This window comes from Plecotus auritus (assembly GCF_963455305.1).
Source record: "Plecotus auritus genome assembly, chromosome: 7".
NCBI lineage: Eukaryota > Metazoa > Chordata > Mammalia > Chiroptera > Vespertilionidae > Plecotus > Plecotus auritus.
In genome coordinates, this window is record NC_137774.1 from 20584614 (window position 1) to 20608047 (window position 23434).

The window sequence follows — 23434 nt, forward strand, 5'->3', positions numbered from 1 at the left end:
CTCAGAGCAAGCAGAAGGCTTGGCTCTGCTCCAGGCTACAAAGTTTCAATTGTAGAAGATAAATAAACCCCAGATACCAGGGCCTCCACTTGGGTCGCCGGGGGGTGTGGCCAGCCTGCAAACCACCACAGGCCCCTCGCCCAGGCCACCTCACGCCCCAAGGGAACCCCCACCCTGATCCGGGACACCCTTCAGGGCAAACCAGCTGGCCCCCACCCGTGCACCAGGCCTCTATCCTATCTAATAAAAGAGTAATATGCAGATTGACCATCACTCCAACACACAAGATGGCTGCCCCCATGAGGTCAAAGATCCTTCCCCCATGTGGACACAAGATGGCCACCACAAGATGGCCAGCAGGGGAGGGCAGTTGGGAGGGACCAGGCCTGCAAGGGAGGGCAGTTGGTGGCGATCAAGCCTGCAGGGGAGGGCAGTTAGGGGTGACCAAGCCGGCAGAGGAGGGAAGTTGGGGGTGACCAGGCCTGCAGGGAAAGGCAGTTGGGAGGGACCCAGGCCTGCAGGGGAGAGCAGTTGTGGGGGACCAGGCCTGCAGGGGAGGGCAGTTAGGGGTGACCAGGCCTGCAGGGGAGGGCAGTTAGGGGTGACCAGGCCTGCAGGGGAGGGCAGTGAGGGGTGACCAGGCCTGCAGGGGAGGGCAGTTAGGGGAAAACAGGCTGGCAGGGGAGCAGTTAGGCATCAATCAGGCTGGCAGGGGAGTGGTTAGGGGGTGATCAGGCTGGCAGGCAGAAGCGGTTAGGGGCAATCAGGAAGGCAGGCAGGCGAGCAGTTGGGAGCCAGCAGTCCTGGATTGTGAGAGCGATGTCCGACTGCCTGTTTAGGCCCGATCCCACCAGGATCGGGCTTTAACGGGCAGTCGGACATCCCTCGAGGGGTCCCAGATTGGAGAGGGTGCAGGCTGGGCTGACGGACACCCCCCTCCCCTCTGCACGAATTTCATGCACCGGGCCTCTAGTATATATAAATATATACACACACACATACACATTTTAGAGGCCTGGTGCATGAATTCGTGCATGGGTGGGGTCCGGCCAGCCTGGCTAGGGGGAGGGGACATGGGCGGTTGGCCGGCCTGTCTGCTGGTCGAACTCCTGGTCAAGGGGACAATTTGCATATTAGCCTTTTATTATATAGGATATACACTCAGTGGCCAGATTATTATGATCTCTGAACGCATAATAATCTAGCCACTCAGTCTATATGATCAGAGAAAGCCTCACTATAGTATGAACAAAGCTTAAGTGCTGAAGAAAATCTACAAAAAAGTAATTAGAGCAAGACAGTATGTCTAGTCTAAGACATCCTATGAAAAATATAATTTGATTTCCCAGATATTCATCCCTTATTTTCTTGCAATAAAAATTATTGCTCTCATCAAGCAATAATATCACAGGTGAATCTTCAAGATCATATAAGACTTACTATAATGACTATAAAACTATGGAGAATATTAATCTTTCTCAATACTTTTTTAATCATGTTACTTCTCATTTCTACATTTTAGTCTCCTGCCCTCCCTTCTCCCAAAAAACCCTTTACTTTCTCCCCCCTCAGTTGTGTATTTACCCCCTACTACATCTTCAATACAGTAGCAGATAATAGTTATTGAACTCCTAACTGTATGCCAGAAATTGTGCTAAACATTTTACATGCATTCATTCAACCCCAAAATCCTATAAAATGTGTCTTTTACAGATGAGAAAACTGAGGCTTCACAGAGTCCAGTAACTTGCCACAAATCATACACCTTAACAAATAAAACAAGTCAGAATGTGAACTCAGATGTGCCAGATTCCAAAACCTGTATTTGTAATTACTTCTTCCCTATAGTATATGATGAGATAATATTTTTCTTTAAATTCATCTTTATATCTTTAACATGTAGTTCATTGTCTGGCATGTAAAATTCAAGAAATATTTTCTGAAAGGATGATAAGTTTAATTATTCTGACATTCAAAGTGTCCCATTGTGAGAGATGAAGAAATTCCCTCTATTCCTTCATGCAAACCTTCCCCAAGAAAACTATGATCACTGGCAGTGGGGAAAGGAGGAAGAGAAGAGATTTAGGCTTTTTTCCCCACTGTAAATAATAATTTCTAGTTGTTGTAATATCTCTACTGTACATATTTTATCATATGCTTTTTCACATGTTTATAAGCAATACAAACATGTTTTAATGAGTAGACATTAGTAAGACTAGAAAGAAAAAAAAATGTGGCCCAAATAAATATACGAAGTATCTTGTAAAAAATTATATGGATATAAAGCAAATTTTGCCAATTTCACATCAAATTTATCTTTAATAGAAACATTTATCAAAATATCACATTGGTGACACTTTATAATTTGATACATAGTGTTTCTGTCAAACATGCTAAGAAATATTAGTATGTAGGCATAAGGTCACTATAAATCACAGAATACTAATCAACTTAGTAAAAGAAACCTGAAGTGATCCGATTTCCTACATAATCTCCAGGTTATTTTATATATATATATATAGTTCTTTTTATAGAGAGGAAGGGAGAGGGATAGAGAATGAGAAACATCAATGAGAAAGAAACATCGATCAGCTGCCTTCTGCACGCCCCATATTGGGGATCGAGCCTGCAACCAAGGCACCTGACCTTGACTGAAATCAAACCTGGGACTCTTCAGTGCTCAGGCTCTATCCACTGAGCCAAACCAGTCAGGGTATAATCTCCAGGTTATTAAACATTATTATATTTCGTTTCATTTGAAGAGTCAGCCACAGTCCTTATCAAACGCTTGTGATAATCCCCTATTTTAACAGATCTCAACAAAGTTATTTACAGCATTCACAGTCTATCTTGATTCTGATACGACAAGAATCTCTTCATTTTTACATATCCAAAAAAAAAAAGCATCAGGTACCCTCTGGTACTCATGATAATTTTTTAAACACCAATAAACTAGTCTTAAAAGGCATCACATTTTATTAAACTATCTTAAATACTATTTATACAAATCAGATGCTAAGTGAACAATATAAAGAGATCATGTAACATAATGGAAAGAATATAATCTTTGGACAGAGATTTACCTATATTCATGTCCCGGCCCTATCAATTACTAACTGTATGAATGTACAAGTTATTTAGCCTCTCTGACCCCTAGTTTTTCCTCTACCATAAACATGAAACCATCTAACTTGCAAGTATGTTTTAAGGAATAGAGATGTATAATTGCATACTACCTACCAACTGTTGAAGTTGCCTACCCCAAATTCTCCCTCTCTTTTTTATTAACAAAACACTAATTTTGGATAAGGTAGTAATGTGACTAAAATATCAGACTCCCTGTATCTATTGATGACCAGATGACTAGTTGTAATCAAAGAAATGAAAACATAAGGCTTATGAGCAAGGAGTAAAGAAAAACTACTGTTTTAAAAACTAAAATGTCTGGGGAGGAAGTAGCTATCTTGCAATCCGTAAGGCAAAAGCCACCCTGCAACGATAGCAGAGAAAAAAACATAGCAGGAGCCTGTGTCCCTGATGGCACTGTAGAACTGCCTTATTATTTCCTGTTACCTGAAAAAAAAAAATCCTATTTGATTAAGCCACTCTACTTGAGTTTCTATTATATACAACTGAACACAATCTTAACATTATGTGAAAACACCTAGAAAAAGAATTCCCCACCCCAAAAAAAAGAATCCACCCAGAAGATCAGTAAAGGCAATTACTCCACAAAACTTCTCATTTAACAGAATGTGTTAAATTATTCATCAGTAAAGTAGTGTTAAATTATTCATCTGTAAAGCAATGATACAGTGGAATATCAACTAACACAAACACACACACACCCATTATTAAAAATGGGGTATAATAATGTATTCATTAAGATAAAAATTCTAGGGGAGGTCAATGGGAGAAAAAAAAAAGAAGACATATGTACTACTATTTGTAATACTTCAAACAATTAAATAAATAAATAAATAAATAAAAGGTTTGAAGTCAGAATGAAAAAAAAAAAAAAGATAAAAATTCTACCATGAATTTTTATCTTAATCAGGAGGATCAAAGAATGATAGCTTTAATCAAGAAAGATGTCCTTGATGAAGCAGAAAAAAGAAAAAATGCAAATGGGTGAAAATTCTATTATTATAGCTTCATTCTCTGATATTTAAAGTATACCCACACCACAATGCACAAGCTCAAATGCTATCGAATGAAGGGGAGTAAACACAACTAGAACTAAGGATTCTATTTCAGATAAAGTAAAATTTTGAATGGATAGTTAATGACAGATAAATATTAAGAAAAAAGTGGTTTTTTTAAAGCCAGAATTCTTATCTTCAAATAATGAAATAAATTACAAAATGATAATGGAAAGATAATTTTCTGGGTCAGAATATAGAAGAGTAGAGTGTAATATGAAGCAAAGTAGGCAGAATTGATACGTAATACAATAATTAGGGAAAGGGGCAGAGAAAGGGTGAGAATAGATCAAGACAGAATCAGAAAACAGAGTTGGGGATAAAAAAGAGAGATAAAACTTTAAGGATAAAGTTTTAAGTTAACCCACTTACAACTTTAAACCCCACTCACCTACACCCTTTCCCAGATCCCTTTCTGTCACCTAAGCAAACTTAATATCACCTTTAAATCTTTCCCTCTACAAATTATCCAGTCCTCCTCCTTAATATTCTCTTTCCTTCTCCTTGTGAGTCCTGCAAGATCTATTAAAATCCTATTTTTCTACAAATTTCTCTGATAATCTTCACATGCATTCATAATATTTAAAATAATTTTTCTAGATGTACTTCTACAGTAAATGAATTTAAGTTTTTCTTTCTTCTGATTATGAGGCATGCCAAAGTTTGAGAACCACTGCTGTAAGCATTTTAAAGAGCTCTAAGTTCCTGAAGAATATGATGAAATAAGCTACCTGGGGAAAGAAAATCCCAGGCAGAAGGAACAGTGAATGCATTGCCCTGATACACCAAGGTTGCAGGTTCGATCCTGGTCAGAGCACATTCAAGAATCACCCAATGAATACATAAATAAGTCACACACACACACACACACACACACACACACACACACGAATGCCTTGAGTAACAGTAAAAAGGTGGTAAATTATAAAGTCCCAATGAAGTCAAAGAATTAAGGTTGCTGGTAGAAGAAGTGAGCCAGAAAAACCAGAGGTGGTAGTTGGGAGAGCAAAATGCCAGAAATTGTCATTAAAGAAAGTTGTAGTTATTGGTAATAACAAGGTCTAAGGCAGTGACTCTCAATCTTGGCTGCACATTAAAGTCACCTTGGAAAACTGTTAAAAATAATATCCCCATCCACACTCAGACTAACCAAATCAGAATCTCTGGGAGTGATTCCAAGGAATCTGGAGTTTTTCAAAGCTCCCCAGTTAATGCAGATGCACTGAGGGTTTAAAAACATCTGCATAGGATATGCCATAAAAGTGAATGACTGAGGTAGAAGACAAGATCAGTAGAGAATTCAAGAGGCCAGACTATCAGGATCATCTGTATGGATACTAAAATCATTAATTTTAACTGGAGTAGTAAGACAGTAACAGTAAGCCCAGAAGAAATCTAGAAGCAATTCTGAGAAACAAAGAGGAGGAGCCAGCACTTAAAAACTCTTCAGGGAAGAAGTAAGTTTCAGTTAGAGAAAAAAAAAGTAATAATGTTAAATAAGAGGTTAAAGATGAAAAGGAATTTTGCAGATAACTGACAATGAGCTCCAGAAGGCACAGGAGAAAGGTCTCATGATCATAAATGGGTGAAAATTGGGATCAGACAACAGAGAGGAAGTTAACAGAGGGTCCACAAAACTACTGGAGGTCTCAGAAAGCAAGCTGCCATACTTTTTAACCCTATACAAAAACAACGAAAGAAAAAGCTCTATGAAGATAGAAAAACTTTTCCTGACCCAGCCACATTCAAACAGATTTTTAAAGTTAATTTCAAATAAAAGTGAACCACAGAAAAGTATCAATGTCAATCCTATACAAAGTTGTTATAAGAAGAAAAAAAAAAGGAGATTAATATCCCTACAATGAAACCAAGGCAGAAAGACATGCCCACATAATAGATCAAAACTGTAACATGCTATTTCAAAATGAGCTGAAAGACCTTAAGAAAATGACACAAGACATGAACGAACAGATGTGAGAATTACACAAACTAAAATGAGATGACATTAACTCAGGAAAGAATTAAAAATAAAAGAATCAATGGTACATCTATACAATGGAATACTATGCTGCAGTAAAAAAAGAAGGAATTCTTACCATTTGCAACAGCATGGATGGAACTGGAGAGCATTATGCTAAGCAAAATAAGCCAGTCAGAGAAAGATAAATATCACATGATCTCACTCATTTGTGGGATATAAGGAACAATATAAACCGATGAACAAAAACAGATCCAGAGACAAAGAAGCATCTATCAGACCGTCAAACCTCAGAGGGAAGGTAGGGGAGGGTGGGGGTAATGGGGAGAAATCAACCAAAGGACTTGTATGCATGCATATAAGCCTAACCAATGGACACAGATACCAGGGGGGGTGAGGGCATGAGTGGAGGGCTCGGGGGGCAATGGGGGAATAAGGACACATATGTAATACCTTAATCAATAAAGGAAAAAAATAAAAAAGAGCGTAAATCTGAAGAAAAAAAAAAGAATCACTGCAGAAATGAAGGCAGGAATGAATAAAAGCAGATAATCCCTTAAGAAAAATAGGTAAGCTCAGCCGGTGTGTCTCAGTGGCTGGGCATCAACCAATGAACCAGGAGGTCACAGTTCGATTGCTGGTCAGGACACATGCCGGGGTTTCAGTCTTGATACCCAGTGGGGGGTGTGCAGGAGGCAGCCAATCATGATTCTCTCTCATCATTGATGTTTCTCTCTCTCCCTTCCTTTTTGAAATCAATAAAAATATATTTTTAAATAGCAGGTAAAAGGAGGAAAATTTATAACTCAAAAGATAAAAAGGATTTGAAAGTGATAAATACTGAAGACAGGCAAAGAATATTGAACATATGGATTATAAGAATCCCTGAAGAAGAAAATCAAAGCAAGGAACAGAACAAATACCAAAAATAATTTTTTAAACTTCCTTAAAATAGAAAAAATATTCGAAACCACTTTTTGAAAAAGCACAATTTGTCCCTAAGAATATCAACTTGGAATGAACAAAATGATTTTACTATTACTAAACATTAAAGAATAACACAAAAAAAGGAAAAACTGGGGCCAGAAAGGGGAAAATCAAAAACTATACAGACAAGAAGAGTTCAAGAAATGAGAGATGAACTGGCAGTATGGGTTTCTCATGATAATGAAAGTGATAAAGTGCATAATGAGATTAGATTGATAATCTCAGGGAGTCATAAGAGTGGCACAATTATGTAGAAGATAAAGAACCAGTTACTTATAAAGAAAGGAGAACAGGCTGGCATCAGACTTACCTATTGCACAAGAAGCTTGATGACAGTGGTATAAGGTGTATACAGTATATTATACAGGAAAAAAATTATTATAACTCAAGAACACTATATCCAAGGATTCAGAAATTATACTACATATACTCTGAGGAACGTACTACAAAATGTTATAAGATGCTTTTCTGGCATCTGTTAAGATAGTCACTGGTCTCTTTTTTCTAGTCTCCACCACTCCTAGAGTTGTAACTGGCATTATAAATATAGCCAAATCCAAGAACAATATCATATACAACCAGTCCTGGAAATGGCTTCAAGAAACTTAGATCCCAAGTAATGCATATTTTGCAAACAAGCACAAGAAAAGCCTCAAAAAGATTTAGGCCCGTGTTTCAAAGGCAATGAGCACCTGTACAGAGGCCAATAAGGTGCTCATTAAGCACAAAGTAATAAAATAGAAGATCTTAAAATGTGCCAGCCCTAAAATGAACAGGCTCACCTGTATCATCCACTTCTGTCTCTGGAAGCATGCTTATTTCCATACTGTCAAGGTACCAGGCTTTGGCAACCAAAGGCCAGTTATCCCCAACACAAAGTCCCCCCACTCACCCCAAAAGAGAGAGACAATCATATAGTTTTTATCTTGTAGTATATTAATGTAACAAATCTATATATATAAAAGCCTAATATGCAAAGTGTCCCCTTGGGAGTTTGACTGACCAGGAGTTCAATTGTTCGCTATAACATGCACTGACCACCAGGGGATGGCGCAGAATGAAGGAAGGCCCAGTCTGGCAGCCGACAGCTGGGGAAGGGAGGCCCCGCCAGCAGCTGGCAGCCGCTAGAGACCCTACCATGCACGAATTTCATGCACTGGGCCTCTAGTTATGTTACTATTTAGCTGCCTTTGCCTTCTTAAATTAACTACTTGATGATGAGGTACTGTCTTTTAAATTCACTGCTGGATTTATTTTGCTAACATTTTATTTAGACTGTTTGCTTTTCTAGTCATGAGTAAGAATTGACTAACATTTATAATAGCAAAAAAATGAAAATCTTAACATCCATCAGTTAAAGAAAAGCAGACTAAATTATGGTGTAGTATGCTATGGAATATTACTCAGCTTTGTAAAATTAGAGTTTCATTTACTAAACTGGAGACTGCCATGATATATTCTTTTCCTTTATTTTTTTTAATCCTCACCAGAGGATGTTTTTCATTGATTTTTAGATAGAAAGGAAGGGGGAGAGAGATAAATATCAATATGACAGAGAAACATTGATATTAGAGAAAACTATTACCCCTATTGGGGACCAAACTCACAATCTAGATATGTGCCCTGACCAGGAATCGAACCCGCCACCCTTCTTGGTGCCGGGGACAATACTCCAACAACTGAGCCACCTGGGCAGGGCAGCCATGTTTTCTTAAATGAATAAAGCAAGTTACAAAAAGCCTGTGTACGTGAGTGTAAAAGTAGGGGTAAAAGTAGGTTTACAGTTGTGAGTACACGTAACACAGTTTATTCTTTTATTAGCAGTTATTAAATATTAGAGGCCTGGTGTACGTAATTCGTGCATTGGGGAAGGGGTCCCTCAGCCCGGCCTGCTCCCTCTCGCAACCAGGAACCACTGGCTCCTAATCGCTCACCTGCCTGCTCACTCCTAACTGCTTGCCTGCCTGCCTGCCTGCCTGCTCACTCCTAACTGCTTGCCTGCCTGCCTGCCTGCCCGCTCGCTCGCTCCTAATGGCTCGCCTGCCTGCCTGCCTGCCTGCTCACTGTGCATCATAGCGATCAGTGGTCTGGTTGTTCTGTCATAATGGTCACTTAGGCTTTTATATAGATAGATAGATTGTATTTTTTTCCATAGGAACAATTATAAAACTTTTGCCACAACTTGTATGCTTATAAGTTTTTGAGCAAAGAGAAAGATGTTGAAAAATACTCAGTACTGGTTAATGTTGGAGTAAAAGTGGATAAGGGAGACCTTGAGGGAAGAGAAAAATAATTAACTTTATTAACCCATTTTGTTTATTTTAGTGGTTGCAAGCAGAGTATTACTTTTGAAAAAATTTTAAAAGGTAAAATGGGGGATAAGGGATAACAGGAGAAAACACCAGTTATAACTAAAAACAATTGACATTTGTTGACAATAAATGGCTACCTTCAGCCATTTTCAGCCAATGACAAAAAGAGAATTAAATTATCTAAAGCAAGAAGATAATCATTATAAAGTTCATTTATTTAAAAACATAAAATCCGCCTGACTAGGATGGCTCAGTGGTTGAGTGTTGACCCATGAACCAGGAAGTCATGGTTCGATTGCCAGTCAAGGCACATGCCCAGGTTGTGGGCTCGATCCCCAGTGTGGGGTATGCAGGAGGCAACCAATCAATGATTCTCATCATTAATGTTTCTATCTCTCTCTCCCTCTCCCTTCTGCTCTGAAATCAATAAAAAAATATTTTAAAAAATAAATAAAATAAAAACACAAAATCCTTGTGGCTCTCTCTTATGGGGCATGCCCACACCTTTCCCCACCCTCTTCCCATCACGTGTGTTTTCCTTGCCTCTCTCTTTCTTCTAAGTGCCAAGGGCCCTTCTGTCTGTGACTTGTTCCCTGAGTCTATTTCTTCTACAGCTCACTTCTTCTACCTCTATGACTTTCTAAATAAACTTTCTCTTACAGTTTGTGCCTTGGCTCTGGATTCTTTCTTAGCCAGAACTCAAGTAAAAAAATGCAAATCCTATATAATAAAAGCCTAATATGCTAAGTGTCCAGTCAACCAGTCAGCCGTTCAACCAATCAAACTGTAATATGCTAATGCCGCTCAACCGCTCTCTATGATGTGCACTGACCACCAGGGGGCATACAGTCGACTGGTTGACCAGTTGCTATGATGTGCATTGACCACCAGAGGGCAGACGCTCCAACTGGTATGTTAGCTTGCTGCTGGGGTCCAGCTGACCGGGACTGAGCGAGACAGGCCAGACATGCCCTGGAGCCTTCCTGCGGTCCCTCCCCAGCTGGCCAACCTCCCGCGTCCCTTCCCAGTCCCGATCATGCACTGGTGGGGTCCCTTGGCTTGGCCTACGCCCTCTCACAATCCAGGACCCCTCAGGGGATGTCAGAGAGCCAGTTTCAGCCTGATCCCGCAGGCCAGGCTGAGGGACCCCAATGGTGCACGAATCTGTGCACCAGGCCTGTAGTACAAATATAAAATCCAATCTGGAGTCAAAGTTGCATGTAAGTGGTCTTTCCCAAGTGCATTAAGCAAGATGCCTTCAGGATGAACTAGTTTTTATTTTAGAACTAGCACAAATATAGATATTAGGACAACTAAGAATAAAACTAAGAGATAGTGAGTCAAGTCCATTTAAAGAAACATTCAACGACTAATTGTATAATGATACACAGATGAGCAGAAATGAACAAAATGTTGCAGAAATAATTGAAGCTTGGGAAAAATGAGATTTTGCATAGTTAGCTTATCATACTAAAAAAGGACAGGCCAACTTTTTCTATTATTTTACACTGTAAATAGACAAATCCTTTTTATTAAGTAAATCACAAAAGAAAACCAACCACCTTGACTGATTGCCACATACAAAATTTTTAAAAAGAAAAATTACATGGAGCATGGGTTGGGAGTGGGGGTGGGGGGATAAGTTATCACACCCAGAAAGTTCCAGTTATTCACAAAAGGGAAAGATGTTTATAAAAGTTGAAAATGTTTACATGATTGAGTTGAAAAAAAAAATTGTCAAAAAGCTGTCTCAAGCTGTGATTTGCTACATTATAGAGATTAAAAATTAATTTTTTGTCAAGTTTGTGCTGCTTAAAGACAAACAGTCCAAAAAATAAATGAATACTAGGAGTATGCCCAACAGCATCTCTCGCCTAATACTTTTTATTTTAAACTTTATGGTATTCAGGAACTCTTTCTCTCAGCTCTTATCAAATCCTTCATAAAAGAAATTTTCAAAACACAAAATAAATCAGTAGCCAAATTACCTTGGGTTTTTAAAAATGACTTGAAAGGCTGAAAAGGAATGTAAGACAAGATAACAATACTAGTAAAAATACTGGGGAGGAGCTGTGGGAAGCATACATCAAAATAAGAGAAATCTAGGATACTTTCCAAAGCCTAATAAAAATTAGCACTTATTAAGTACTAGACATTGTCCTAAGGATTTTCACTGACATTATTTCATTTCATCATCATCAAAACCTTGCAAGATAGGTTTTAGCGCAGGGGTGGGCAAACTTTTTGACTCGAGGGCCACAATGGGTTCTTAAACTGGACCGGAGGGCCGGAACAAAAGCATGGATGGAGTGTTTGTGTGAACTAATATAAATTCAAAGTAAAGGAGCAGAGGGGAGAGCAAGAGAACCCTCCGCTCTTTCGGCTCCGCGGGCCGGATAGAACAGCCGAACGGGCCGGATCCGGCCCGCGGGCCGTAGTTTGCCCACAGCTGTTTTAGCCCCTTAGTGAGAGAGCAATAATTCTAACCTGTTTTCATGATACAAAAACTCACAAATTTATGTTCTACCTACTATACAATGTGTCTCATGACTGCAGATTTCAAAGCTTCTTACAACTGAACAATAGTATTGTCATCCTATAATATAGGAATGTCTGAGTAACAACTTCCAAAGAAAGTCTATTTTCCTCTTTAAAGCCCTAAAAAGGTAAGAGCTAAGATTCTCTGATGCTGAAGCAGGACTTGGGTATGTAGGAAGTCTTCATCCCACATGTCTACTAAAGATAATTACCTTCATTCACCCTAATTCACAATACCGGAGAGCCCTACAGGATTCCATGGACTTTGAAAAGAAATAGAATTCTAGAGCACCACAAACACCCACCAAGCTTCCATAGGCTGATTAGCTTTGGCTTATTATATTTTTGACAATTACAGGTAGAAACGGTGGGACTTTATAACACAAGATTAGGAACAAGGGACAAGCAGAGACTTCATTTAGGCAGAAGCAATTTACTAAGATCTGAGGCAGATTCCCCATACCTAAAATGATTAAATAACAGTATCTACCCACTCCCATTTCCAAGTTTAATAACTACCCTACTTATAAGGTTGTAATCCATAGGTAAGGAAAAAGGGGTTTCCATGGCAATAAAAACTGGTGCTGTATTTTTTCATGTTGTCAATTTCTATAACCAGATATGGTAATGCAAGCATGGTGTTACAGACAAGGAAATAAGCAATAGCTACCTGGTCCAAATATATCTGCTTGAAATAACAAAAGTTTTCCCTTATTATTGCTTATATGCTCTTCTTTGTGAATTTTATGTCTGTAATACTTGCTGATATTTATTAAAAGGAGTATATAAATCACTGTTTTCCTCTTCATACTTTTGCCACCTAAAGAAAACTGTAAAACTTATCAACACTGGCCAGTGAAACTTTAGGAAAATGATAAACTTTAATACATTTATTTTTAACAACATTTTTCCTAGAAGTATGATGAGTAGCTAGGGCACAAAATTTTGAATTAAAACTTTAGGTTTTATTTAAGAAATAATATGAAATGTCCACCTTCAACTGAAAGACTACTGTAGTAAAAGTAACTACTGTACACAGTAGGTAGTCAATAAGTATTTAAGTGAATGATGTAATATTTTAATACACTACATAAAAAATCCAACTTTTCCAACATAACTAATCTAGCTTAACTCATATTCCTTAAATACAATGTGTCTGTATTATAAACTAATATATAAAATCTAGTGTCTTTACTTTCATATAACAATGATTTTTATGCAAAACATGAACGAGAGACCACCCTGAGCAAACAAAGAAAAACGTTCTCTTATGTGCTGTGCTCCAAACCTCTCTGCTTAGGATACCTATTCTAAAAAAAAGGAATAGAAGAATCAAATAGATTCCACATATGGGGAAGAAAGGGAGAGACATCTGTAATACTTTCAACAATAAAGATAAATTTTAAAAAAGAAGAATCAAATAATACACTTCATCAGAAACTGCTTCAGAGTTAGACATAGTATGAGTGTCATATGGAGGTACAACAGGAATGCTCTGTCAGATAAATCACTACTAAGGCAAAGTGGCCAATCTTTTCTCAGTAAATAGACAGAAGCAATTATGCCCTACAGAGGCCTCCAACAGACATGGTTGGTCTTGTCTCCAACTCATGACATTTAATGAACATTTAATGGGCACAGACTATATAACAGACCAAGCATTGGTAAACTTTATCTATAAAGGGCTAAACAGTAAATACATATTTAGGCTTTGTGGGCCACATGTTCTTTATTATAACTACCCACCTCTGCTGTTGTACCCAGAGAATAGCCACAGCCTATATGTAAATGACTAAGCATGGATATATTCCAATAAAACTTTCTTTATGGCCACTGAAATTTAAATTTCCTACAATTTTCACATATCACAAAGCATTATTCTTCTTTTGATATTTTTCAACCATTTAAAAATGTAAAAACTATTCTTCTCTTTCAGGCCATTCAAAACAGATGCTGGGCTGCATTTGGCCCATATGCTATAGTTTGCTAACCCCTGTAATAAAAAATGAAAATATTTCATCAGAAAGTCACAGAGAGCTTTCTAACATTCCTGCCTTCACCCTAATAAATATTTTTTTAGATCTAGTTTAACTCGAGTTAGTTTTAATTATAGTCCAGGTGTTATTCTGAATAATTTAGATAGTGTGTGTAAGTATGTATATTTCTGTAGACAATGTTCTCTAACTCCACAATAAGAGATGAGAGCCTGGATGGTGTGGCTCAGTGTTGAGCATTGACCTATGAACCAGGAGGTCACAGTCTGATTCCCTCAGGGCGCATGCCTAGGTTGTGGGCTCAATCCCCAGTAGGGGGTGTGCAAGAGGCAGCGGATCAATGATTCTCTGTCATCACTGATGTTTCTATCTCTCTCCCTCTCCCTTCCTCTCTGAAATCAATAAAGACATATTAAAAAAGAGAGAGAGATGAGGTTTCAAAGGCATAACTCAGACAACTGTCAACAATCTTTATTCTATAAATAGAGCAGCTAAAATGTACTAGTAGGTGCTCTATTTACTAACTATGTACTGACTATGCTAATGCTGAACATAAAATATGAAAAGCCACAGTGCCTGCTTTGAAGGAGCTCACATGCTAGTGATAAGGCATATAAATAATAAAAATGTGATATGACAGCTACTATAATGTTCATACTTAACAGGTGCATTAAGAGAATTGACCAAAAAATGGCATGCCCAACTCCACCCAGGAAAGTAGGCAAAACCTTCTTCACTCAAAAGATACTAGTTGGACCCAGCTGCAGTGGCTCGGTGATTGAGTGTCAACCTATGAACCAGGAGGTCACGGTTCAATTTCCAGTCAGGGCACATGCCCGGGTTGGCTCAATCCCCAGTGTGGGCTGTGCAGGAGGCAGCCGATCGATGATTCTCATCATTGATGTTCCTATCTCTCTCTCCCTCTCCCTTCCTCTCTGGAATCAATAAAAATATTTTTTAAAAAAGAGAGGGGGAGATAGAGGAAGGGGAGGAGATGGGAAAAGGGAGGGGGAAGGGGAGGGAAAAGGAGGGGGTAACATCCATGTGAGAAACTTCAATCAGCTGCCTCCTGCACGCTCCCTACTGGAGATGGAGGCGGGAGCCCAGGCATGTGCCCTGACTGAGGAATCCATCCAGAGATCTTTGGTGCATGTGCAACACTCCACCAATGAGCAACACCAGCCAGGGCTCAAGTCGTTTTTTGTTGGGGGGGTTTTAAAGGAATTTGAAAGGTAGGATATACCATGCACTGAATAAAGGCAGAGATTGATATTATGGAGAAGAAAGGGGAAAGACAGGATATGATAAGACTAATACCAACTTAATTCTTTTGCCTCTTAAACTTAAACTGTCATTTATCTTCAACTATTCAAGAACTAACAAAAGCTGAACGTATTTCTGTAATGTGTGACCCATGAAAAAGCAACTAGCTGATACTTATAACATCCACAAAGCTTTCAAATGATTAATAAAGATTTTTGAAATAAACTGACCAAAAGAAATTTGTTTCCATAAATAATTATGGTATAATTACTTAGAATTTTCTTTACCAGAAAATTTTTTCATTATTGCATCTTCAACCTGCTCTAGCCTTCTAAAACTCAGAAACCAATTTCTTATTCTTTTTTTTTTTAACCCGTATTTGCTTTTTTTCTTTTTTTTTTTTTTTAATATATTTTATTGATATTTCACAGAGAGGAAGGAAGAGGAATAGAGAGCTAGAAACATCGATGAGAGAGAAACATCGATCAGCTGCCTCCTGCACACCTCCCACTGGGGATGTGCCCGCAACCAAGGTACATGCCCTTGACCGGAATCGAACCTGGGACCCTTCAGTCCGCAGGCTGACGCTCTATCCACTGAGCCAAACCGGTTTCGGCCCAATTTCTTATTCTTTATCCAGTATTACTGTGAATATTAAGCACTAAAGATAAAATATCCTCTAAAAGAAAGAAAATAGACCACCGGGTGGGAAAATATAGCGGTAAGTTTAAGCTTTTTCTTTTAACCTACTTCTCTCCACAGATTTTTAAAGAGACTCCAAAGATATGTACCCTCCATCATTATATACATATCTCCTTAACAAGTTTCTACAAAAGATGCTACTGAAATAAACCAAGTGACAGTTTTCATGGTATTATGACAAAGACTAAACTATTTATACAGTATATTTAATAATAGAATTTGATGACTATAGGCACTCTGCAGATACGACAATGCTAAGTTTCAATTCATTCGGGGAAGGGGGAGGGGAGTCCAAATAATTAAATTAGCTTCCAAACTACTTTATAACATTTGTTACCTTGCCCGGACTAGTGCTAGAAAAGTAAACAGCATTCTGCAATAGTTTACTCTAGCTCCCTGAAGTAAAATCTGGGTACCATCAGTAAAAACATTCCAGCTAACATTGGTGATTCTGTGTAAATACAATCCAACATAATTCAACTAATATGCCAAATCAGTATTTCCTGAAGATTCAATTTTAGTTCTAGTGTAAGAGGAAGAAATATGATAAGGAGAGAATTTGACGCATTTCTGTTACATACATGTGGTTCTACCTTATATCTAATCAATATCAACACCCTAATATTTCCCTTTTGGAACTACTAGTTTCATATATTTCTTTCTAGAACTACTTCCTTCTCCATTCAAAATAATGCACACCCAGTCAATTCAGAAAATACTAAAAGAGCAAAGACATTTATGGGGAAAAGGGGGGGAAAGCTAAGGATAGTCAAGAATCAATGATGAAAAAGAAAAACGTTAAAAATTAAAGAATCAGTGATGGAAGAGGGAAATAATCTAATGTTTAACAATGTTAGTAAAACTCTATGATAAAGATGCAAACAACAAATCCGATTTTATAAGTGAAGTATGCTAAAATAAACTACCAACCAACATAAATACAGAGCATGATCTGAGTCTATGACAATTTATTCAAGTATATAAGCATACATCCAGAATGCTGTAATCATAATCTGTAGATTATATTGAACTCCCTTATTAACAAATGTATATAAAAGTGAAGGCAGTGTTTGATTACGTAGGATATGTGATTCACAGAATGGCAGAAAGTTTGCCTAAGAGAAGAAAATAATTGTTACAAGTGTAGGAGGTGACATTCCATTTCTCAAACTGGGTGGAAGATATGAGTATTGGCTGCACTGATATTCTTTATATTTTACACATATTAAAATATTATTTCATATATAGTTAATGCCTATAAAACAATGCTTTAAGTGTGAGAAAAATCTGAGCAAACAAGTTACTTTAGGTTTTTTTTTGTTGTTGTTAATCCTCACCTGAGGATATTTTTTCCATTGATTTTTAGAGAGAGAGGGAGGGAGGGAGAGAGGGAAAGAGAGAGAGAAAGGGGGAGAGACAGACAGAGAAACATCGATGTGAAAGAGACACATCGATTGGTTGCCTCCTGCACAAGCCCCAAATGGGGCTGGGGAACAAACCTGAAACCCAGATATGTGCCCTTGACCAGGAATTGAACCCATGACTCTTTGGTGTGCAGGTTGATGCTCTCCCACTGAGCCATACCAGCCAGGGCTAATTTTTCTTTTTAATCCTCACCTGAGTATATTTTTTATTGATTTTTAGAGAGAGAGAGGGAGAGAAACATCAATGAGAGAGAGAAACATTGATTAGCTTCCTCTTGTACATGCCCCAACTAGGGATTGAACCCCAAACCTAGGTATGTGATCTAGTCAGGAATCTACAACCCTTTGGTGTGTGGGACAACTCTCTAACCAACTGAGCTACCCGGCCAGGATTGAGCAAACAATTGTTGATGGAAAAGATAAAATGTTCATATGCATCCAATCCATTTTTTGTTAATTACTTAAAAAAAAATAAGCCCTAACCATTTGGCTCAGTGGATAGAGCATGGGCCTGCAGACCCAAGGGTCCCAGGTTCGATTCCGGTCAAGGTCATGTACCTCAGTAGCAAGCTCCTCCCTGGCTGAGGCCCTGATCGGGGCCTGTACAAAAGGCAACAAATCGATGTATTGCTCTCACATCGATATTTCTCTCTGTCTTTCCCTCTCTCTTCCACTCTCTCCAAAAAGCAATGGAAAAATATCCTCGGGTGAGGATTAAAATGGAAGGAAGGAAGGAAGGAAGGAAGGAAGGAAGGAAGGAAGGAGAAAAATAGATAATTTCTCTTTAATTTTCCTAGAGAAAATTAATAGTAAAGGTTTACTGGTGTTAGTGTACTCTCAGAGATACTATACACACGTATATATGTATGTACACATATACATACCAAACTACTTAAAGGTAACTTTCTACTTCTAAAGTTTCCCCCAAAGCCAAACTCCATCACAAATATTTCCTTAACCATAAAAAGTACTGATATGCCAGACCGGGCGTGGCTCAGTGGTTGAGAATCGACCTATGAACCAAAAGGTCACGGTTCGATTCCCAGTCAGGGCACATGCCTGGGTTGCAGGGTCAATCCCCAGTGTGCGTTGTACAGGAGGCAACCGATCAATGATTCTCACTCATCATTGATGTTTCTATCTCTCTCTCCCGCTCCCTTCCTCTCTCTGAAATCAATAAAAACATATTTTTTTTAAAAAAAGTACTGATACTCCTCTACTCATAATCCCAGAAATAAATTACAAAAATAATTTCCTAAACAAAAATGTTCATATTATAGTTTTTGGTGTATTTGTAGGCTTAACATTTACGTATCTTACTTCTTACATAGGTTTATCCACATCTATAATACTTGCTTTATGATGGGCACCTACATTTTAATGATGTGTGATAATACTAATTTGATTGAGAGGGCAATAAAGTATACTGGTCAAGAGCACAGAGTTCAGAGCCAGAGCTCCTGAATTGAAACTCAGCTCTTCTACTTGCTAGCTACATAATCTTGGGCAAGCTACTTAACATCTCTGTATTTCAGTTTCTCAACTGTAAAATGGAAATAACAGTACATACCTCATTGGGTGTTGAAACTAATTCAAACATGTATCACAGGACATAACAGGTGCTATGTAAGGATGAGATATTACTAATGGTACTACTACTAACAATAGTACTGCACCGTCTTCCCAAATATACTGAGAATATCTTTAGAATATTGAATTGACTAAAATTAGATACTATTAAAAATAAACATTAAATCTGTAGGCTGATTAACAGTAAGTTTAAAGCCCTGCACCTCTGAAGTGAATAGGTGATTAATAAATCTACATAAGCACTCTAACAAGAACAATCTGAGAAGAGTGGTAGCTCCCAAGTGCAACTATCAATTTCTTCCCTTTCACAAGGGGGCAGTGATAACAAGAAAAGAATGGGACTCTGCAACACCTCTTTCTACAGACAGTAGGGGGTGGCAGCACATATGGCTTATAGTCAGAACAAAACAGGAAGACCCAACAGAACTGCTCTTTATTCTCCTCTGGCCCTCTCCTCTTTGCTTTAGCCTCAACATAGCCAGCCTCTAGGTGAGGAATATATCTACAGAAAAGACCAAAACCCAAAATTAATCCCCAAAGAAAATCCAGTTTTGTGTTTGAAGCAAATGATTCCTCAGTAGCTGAATTTGGATCCAGAAAAAAAGCCAATCAGTATAAATTTTCAGATTATCTGGCAAATTGCTTACTGTCCTTAATATGAGCACAACATTCAGGCAAGTAATTCAGTTTATCTGCAAGAATTATAACATAAAACACTAAAATCCATCAATAACTAACCTCATCCTAATGAACACATCCAGGCATTTCTGCTTGTTTCATGGTATATAGACACTCATTGACTGTATACATATAAGTTATATTAAAAAGCTTGTCTTTTGTTACCTCTGAAATTCAAGCTATGTTCTAACAATTCTTTCAAAACACAAATGTTCTTCTTAAATAGAAGTCACAATGTTTTGCAGCATATGAATTATAGACAGAGAGAAAAAGAGAGAGAGAATTGATTTAATATTTTATTTTTTGTGCTTAAGATGATCTACCTGGGAAATGCTGCAGAAGCACTCACTGGCAGTATCCATGTTGTTGCTTTTTATGCCACATTACTGCATACAATTTATTTTCCCTATTTTGCCACCATACAACCAAGAACATGAACAAATATATCACTACTGTCATTCACTGTAATTAAACATTGCAATAGGTTTTGGCTCCAACCCCTCAAAATGCCTGAAAATGTATCCCTTTTGTTCACCATATTGTTTTGTTTTCCTCATTCCAGATATTTTCACCTGTGTAAAAATGAAGACAGAGGGACATATGAAAAAAATTTCCCTTTGCCTAAGTGATCTTCAACTCAGAATTATGGTCAAGACGCCGGGGGGAGGGGGATTGTGTTGTTGTTCCTTCTTTTCCAGGAGAGGAGCAGAGAGTGAACGACACCCAAAACATCAAATCTTCTTCATGCTAATTATCATTGTTTACATTTGGTGAAAAACATTTTAAACATTCCACACCTGGGAGAGAAGACACCTGGGATAGGATACAATTGTATCAGTGCTCTACATGCTGATGTCAAAACCTGGAATTATTTTAGCCCTATTTTTTCTTTCCCATCTCACAATCAGACACAATCTGCTTTTCTTCTTGTAGGTGAGTACAATCTCTATTAAGTCAAGAAATTGCATATCATAGCTGCTCTCGATTTCCTGTGATAAAATATCTAGCAATGAGCCTTGTTAATCCCTTCTTATACTACGCCTCCTTTCCTGGGGGGTAATTAATATCAATAATAACACTTCTACCATGAATTTCAACGCCACACAGGCCAACCTACCCTATGTCTTACCTGGCACATTTCACAACTACTTTTATGCTGCATTGTGGGGGCATATTTTGCAACTCGTTTTGCACCACATTCCCGGCCACGTTTAGCAATCTGCCTCGCATCTCATCCTGGGTCCCCGTCATCTGGAGACTCTCTCGGTACCAAATTCCATGACACCTTCGGTGACACCCAAGTGACCGACTCCGGACCCAGCTGAAGCCACCCTGAGTGCCACATCTGGAGCCAGCCTTCCCCAAGCCTCGGACACCGGAGGCACTTCGCTGCTCATTTCGCTGCAAATTGCTCGCCCCCGCCCCTCTCCCTGGAGGCGAGGCGTGAGGAGGCGAAAGCCCCTGTCACTGAAGCGACCTTTCCTTCCCCGCTCCGCCCGGTCCCTTACCTGCCGTTCTGAAGGAATCGCTGCACCTCGGGGTCAAGCCCCAGTCCCCGGGGTCTCCGAGGACCGCGCCGCCCGCCGGCGCCGCCGCGATTCCCAGAGCACCTCGCTGCGTTCCGACGCCTGCGGCGGGTCTGCGCCTCCGAAAGGCGCGGCGGGGCCTCGCGGGCCGCGAGCGCAGCCCGCAGCGGTCCTCCTGTCAGCGGCCGCGCGGGTGCAGGTCCTACAGCCCCTCAGAGAGGCGGCGGCGGCGGGCGCCTCGCTCCGCCTTGCGCGCGGCACAGCCGGGAGGTGAGCGCGAGGGGGATGGGAACGGGGGCGGGGCCGCCCGGAGGAGGCGCAGAGGGCGGCGGCGGCGGCGGCGGCGGGAGGGTAGAGCTTGCGGCCCCGGGCGCGGCGCTTGGAAAGCTCGCAGCTTCCCCCGCCGGGCCGGCGGCTCGCGTGAGGCGGCTGTGCCAGCGGCCCCGCCGGAGCAGCGCTCCCAGCAACCCGCGCCGGACCGGCCGCTCACTAGCGCCGCTGCCACGCCGGGGGCGTCGCACCCTCCGAGGCCGCCCGCAGCCCCGCCCCCTCCGGGCCAGGCGGGGTGGGGCGCGAGCGCGGAGGGAAGGCGCGTGCGTGGGGGCGCGTGCGTGGTGGAGCGCGCGCCCCCGCCCCCTGCACAGCTTGGGGGTGGGGAGCGACTAGGAGAGTGAAGACCGACCGGTTCAGAGGTTGATCCCTGGCTCTGCCGCGCTGTGCGGTCTGGGCATTTCTTGTTCCCTCAGGGGGCCTGTGACTAGTGGGGTCGACGGCTTTTAGTGGAGAAAAGGGGAAAGAACTCTATAGCAGACAAGGCCCTAGATAGTCGGCTCCGCCCCCAGGGGTGATGTCACTCTTGAGGTGCTGCTCTGTCACGTGCGCCCACTCTGGGCCTGTCCTCCGGCTTTGATGGCCAGAACGGTCCTGTAGATCTCCCCAAACTTGGGTCATCTCACGCACGTATCACTCCTGGCGTCATCGATCACTGCTCATGTCAGTTATTCTCTCCTTATGCTCAATTCTACTCTGTAGATGCTTCAAAATGCCACCGAGGACTACGGTGGAAATCGGAATAAAGTGGAAAACCCGTGGGGGAGAGGGAGTTGGAGAGGCGTGGCAGGGAGAGAGAATGGAGGCTATGTTATCTAGACTTGCTGAAAGTGCACCGACCACAGCTTGAGAGTCTGAGGTGCAGTTGTGACATCACTTCTGTCACTGCCAGGTTGGACAAGAAGTAATGTGGTTTTAAGAGCTAGTCCGCCAGACACGGAAAGTCACCACATTAAACGCTTCCTTGAAGGTCCTATTTCCCCCCACTTCCCTCCGCCTACATCTTCTTCCCCTTTATTCTTCCTTTTCCTTGCAACATAAAACAGCAAGTCAACTGTGGAAGATGTCTGAACATAAGTATTTTTCGTGTGCTGTAAGATGATGCGAAACAATCACTATTACATGCTCTGCCTGGCTAGTGTTTCCTTCCACAAACTGAGACGCCCTTTCGTGGTTATCCATTTCCCAATGAGACGCCATGATTGGAAATAGATGCACCAAATTACTTCAGTCAAGGAACCTGTGTCTGGTCTTTCTTAGAGAGGTATGTTTGATAACAACCCTCTGGACCTACTTCATCCAGAAGTTTCTTTGGCTTTTTAAAGGTAAATATTGAGCCCTAGCGGGTTTGGCTCAGTGGATAGAGCGAGGGCCTGCGGACTGAAGATTCCCGTGGAGAGCAAGTAGCTGAGTTGCAGGCTCCTCCCCTACCCAGGGCCTGGCCAGGGCTCATGCAGGAGACAACCCATCCATGTTTCTCTCACATCGATATTTCTCTCTGTCTTTCCCTCCTCTTCCACGCTCTCTAAAAATCAATGGAAACATATCCTGGGGTGAGAATTAAAAAATAATAAATAAATAAATAAGTATTGATTTCCGAACAATACAAGAAATTGATCATGAACCCATTTCCAACAGTTAGTCTCTACAGTGAGCGCTTGAAAAGTTAGAGCTAAAGCAGCTTTGAATACTACAGCAAAAATGGCAAGGTGAAGGAGTGGTATATGGAATCGTTGGGTCATAACTCCCCACCCCCCACCCCCAAAAAAAAACAACAACAAAAAACCTATCTATGGTGATAGAGGCAGAGTAGTGATTACTTATGGGGAAATTGATGGAGAGAGGGCAGGAGGGAGCCTTCTGGATTGGTACAAATAGTCAATATTTTGATCTAGTTATTGATTACAATG

General features: G+C 40.3%; 1 protein-coding gene across 8 annotated transcripts in view; it reads right to left on the minus strand.

The window, feature by feature from the left end:
* Positions 1 to 21413, minus strand: part of TANC2 (tetratricopeptide repeat, ankyrin repeat and coiled-coil containing 2) — a gene marked incomplete at its 3' end in the record, with an annotated part of 285235 nt that extends 263822 nt beyond the window's left edge. For all 8 annotated transcript variants that reach the window (XM_080677202.1, XM_080677201.1, XM_080677198.1 and 5 more), the window contains exon 1: positions 21177 to 21413. The remainder of the gene's footprint in view (positions 1 to 21176) is intronic.
* Between the last annotated feature and the right edge of the window lie 2021 nt (positions 21414 to 23434).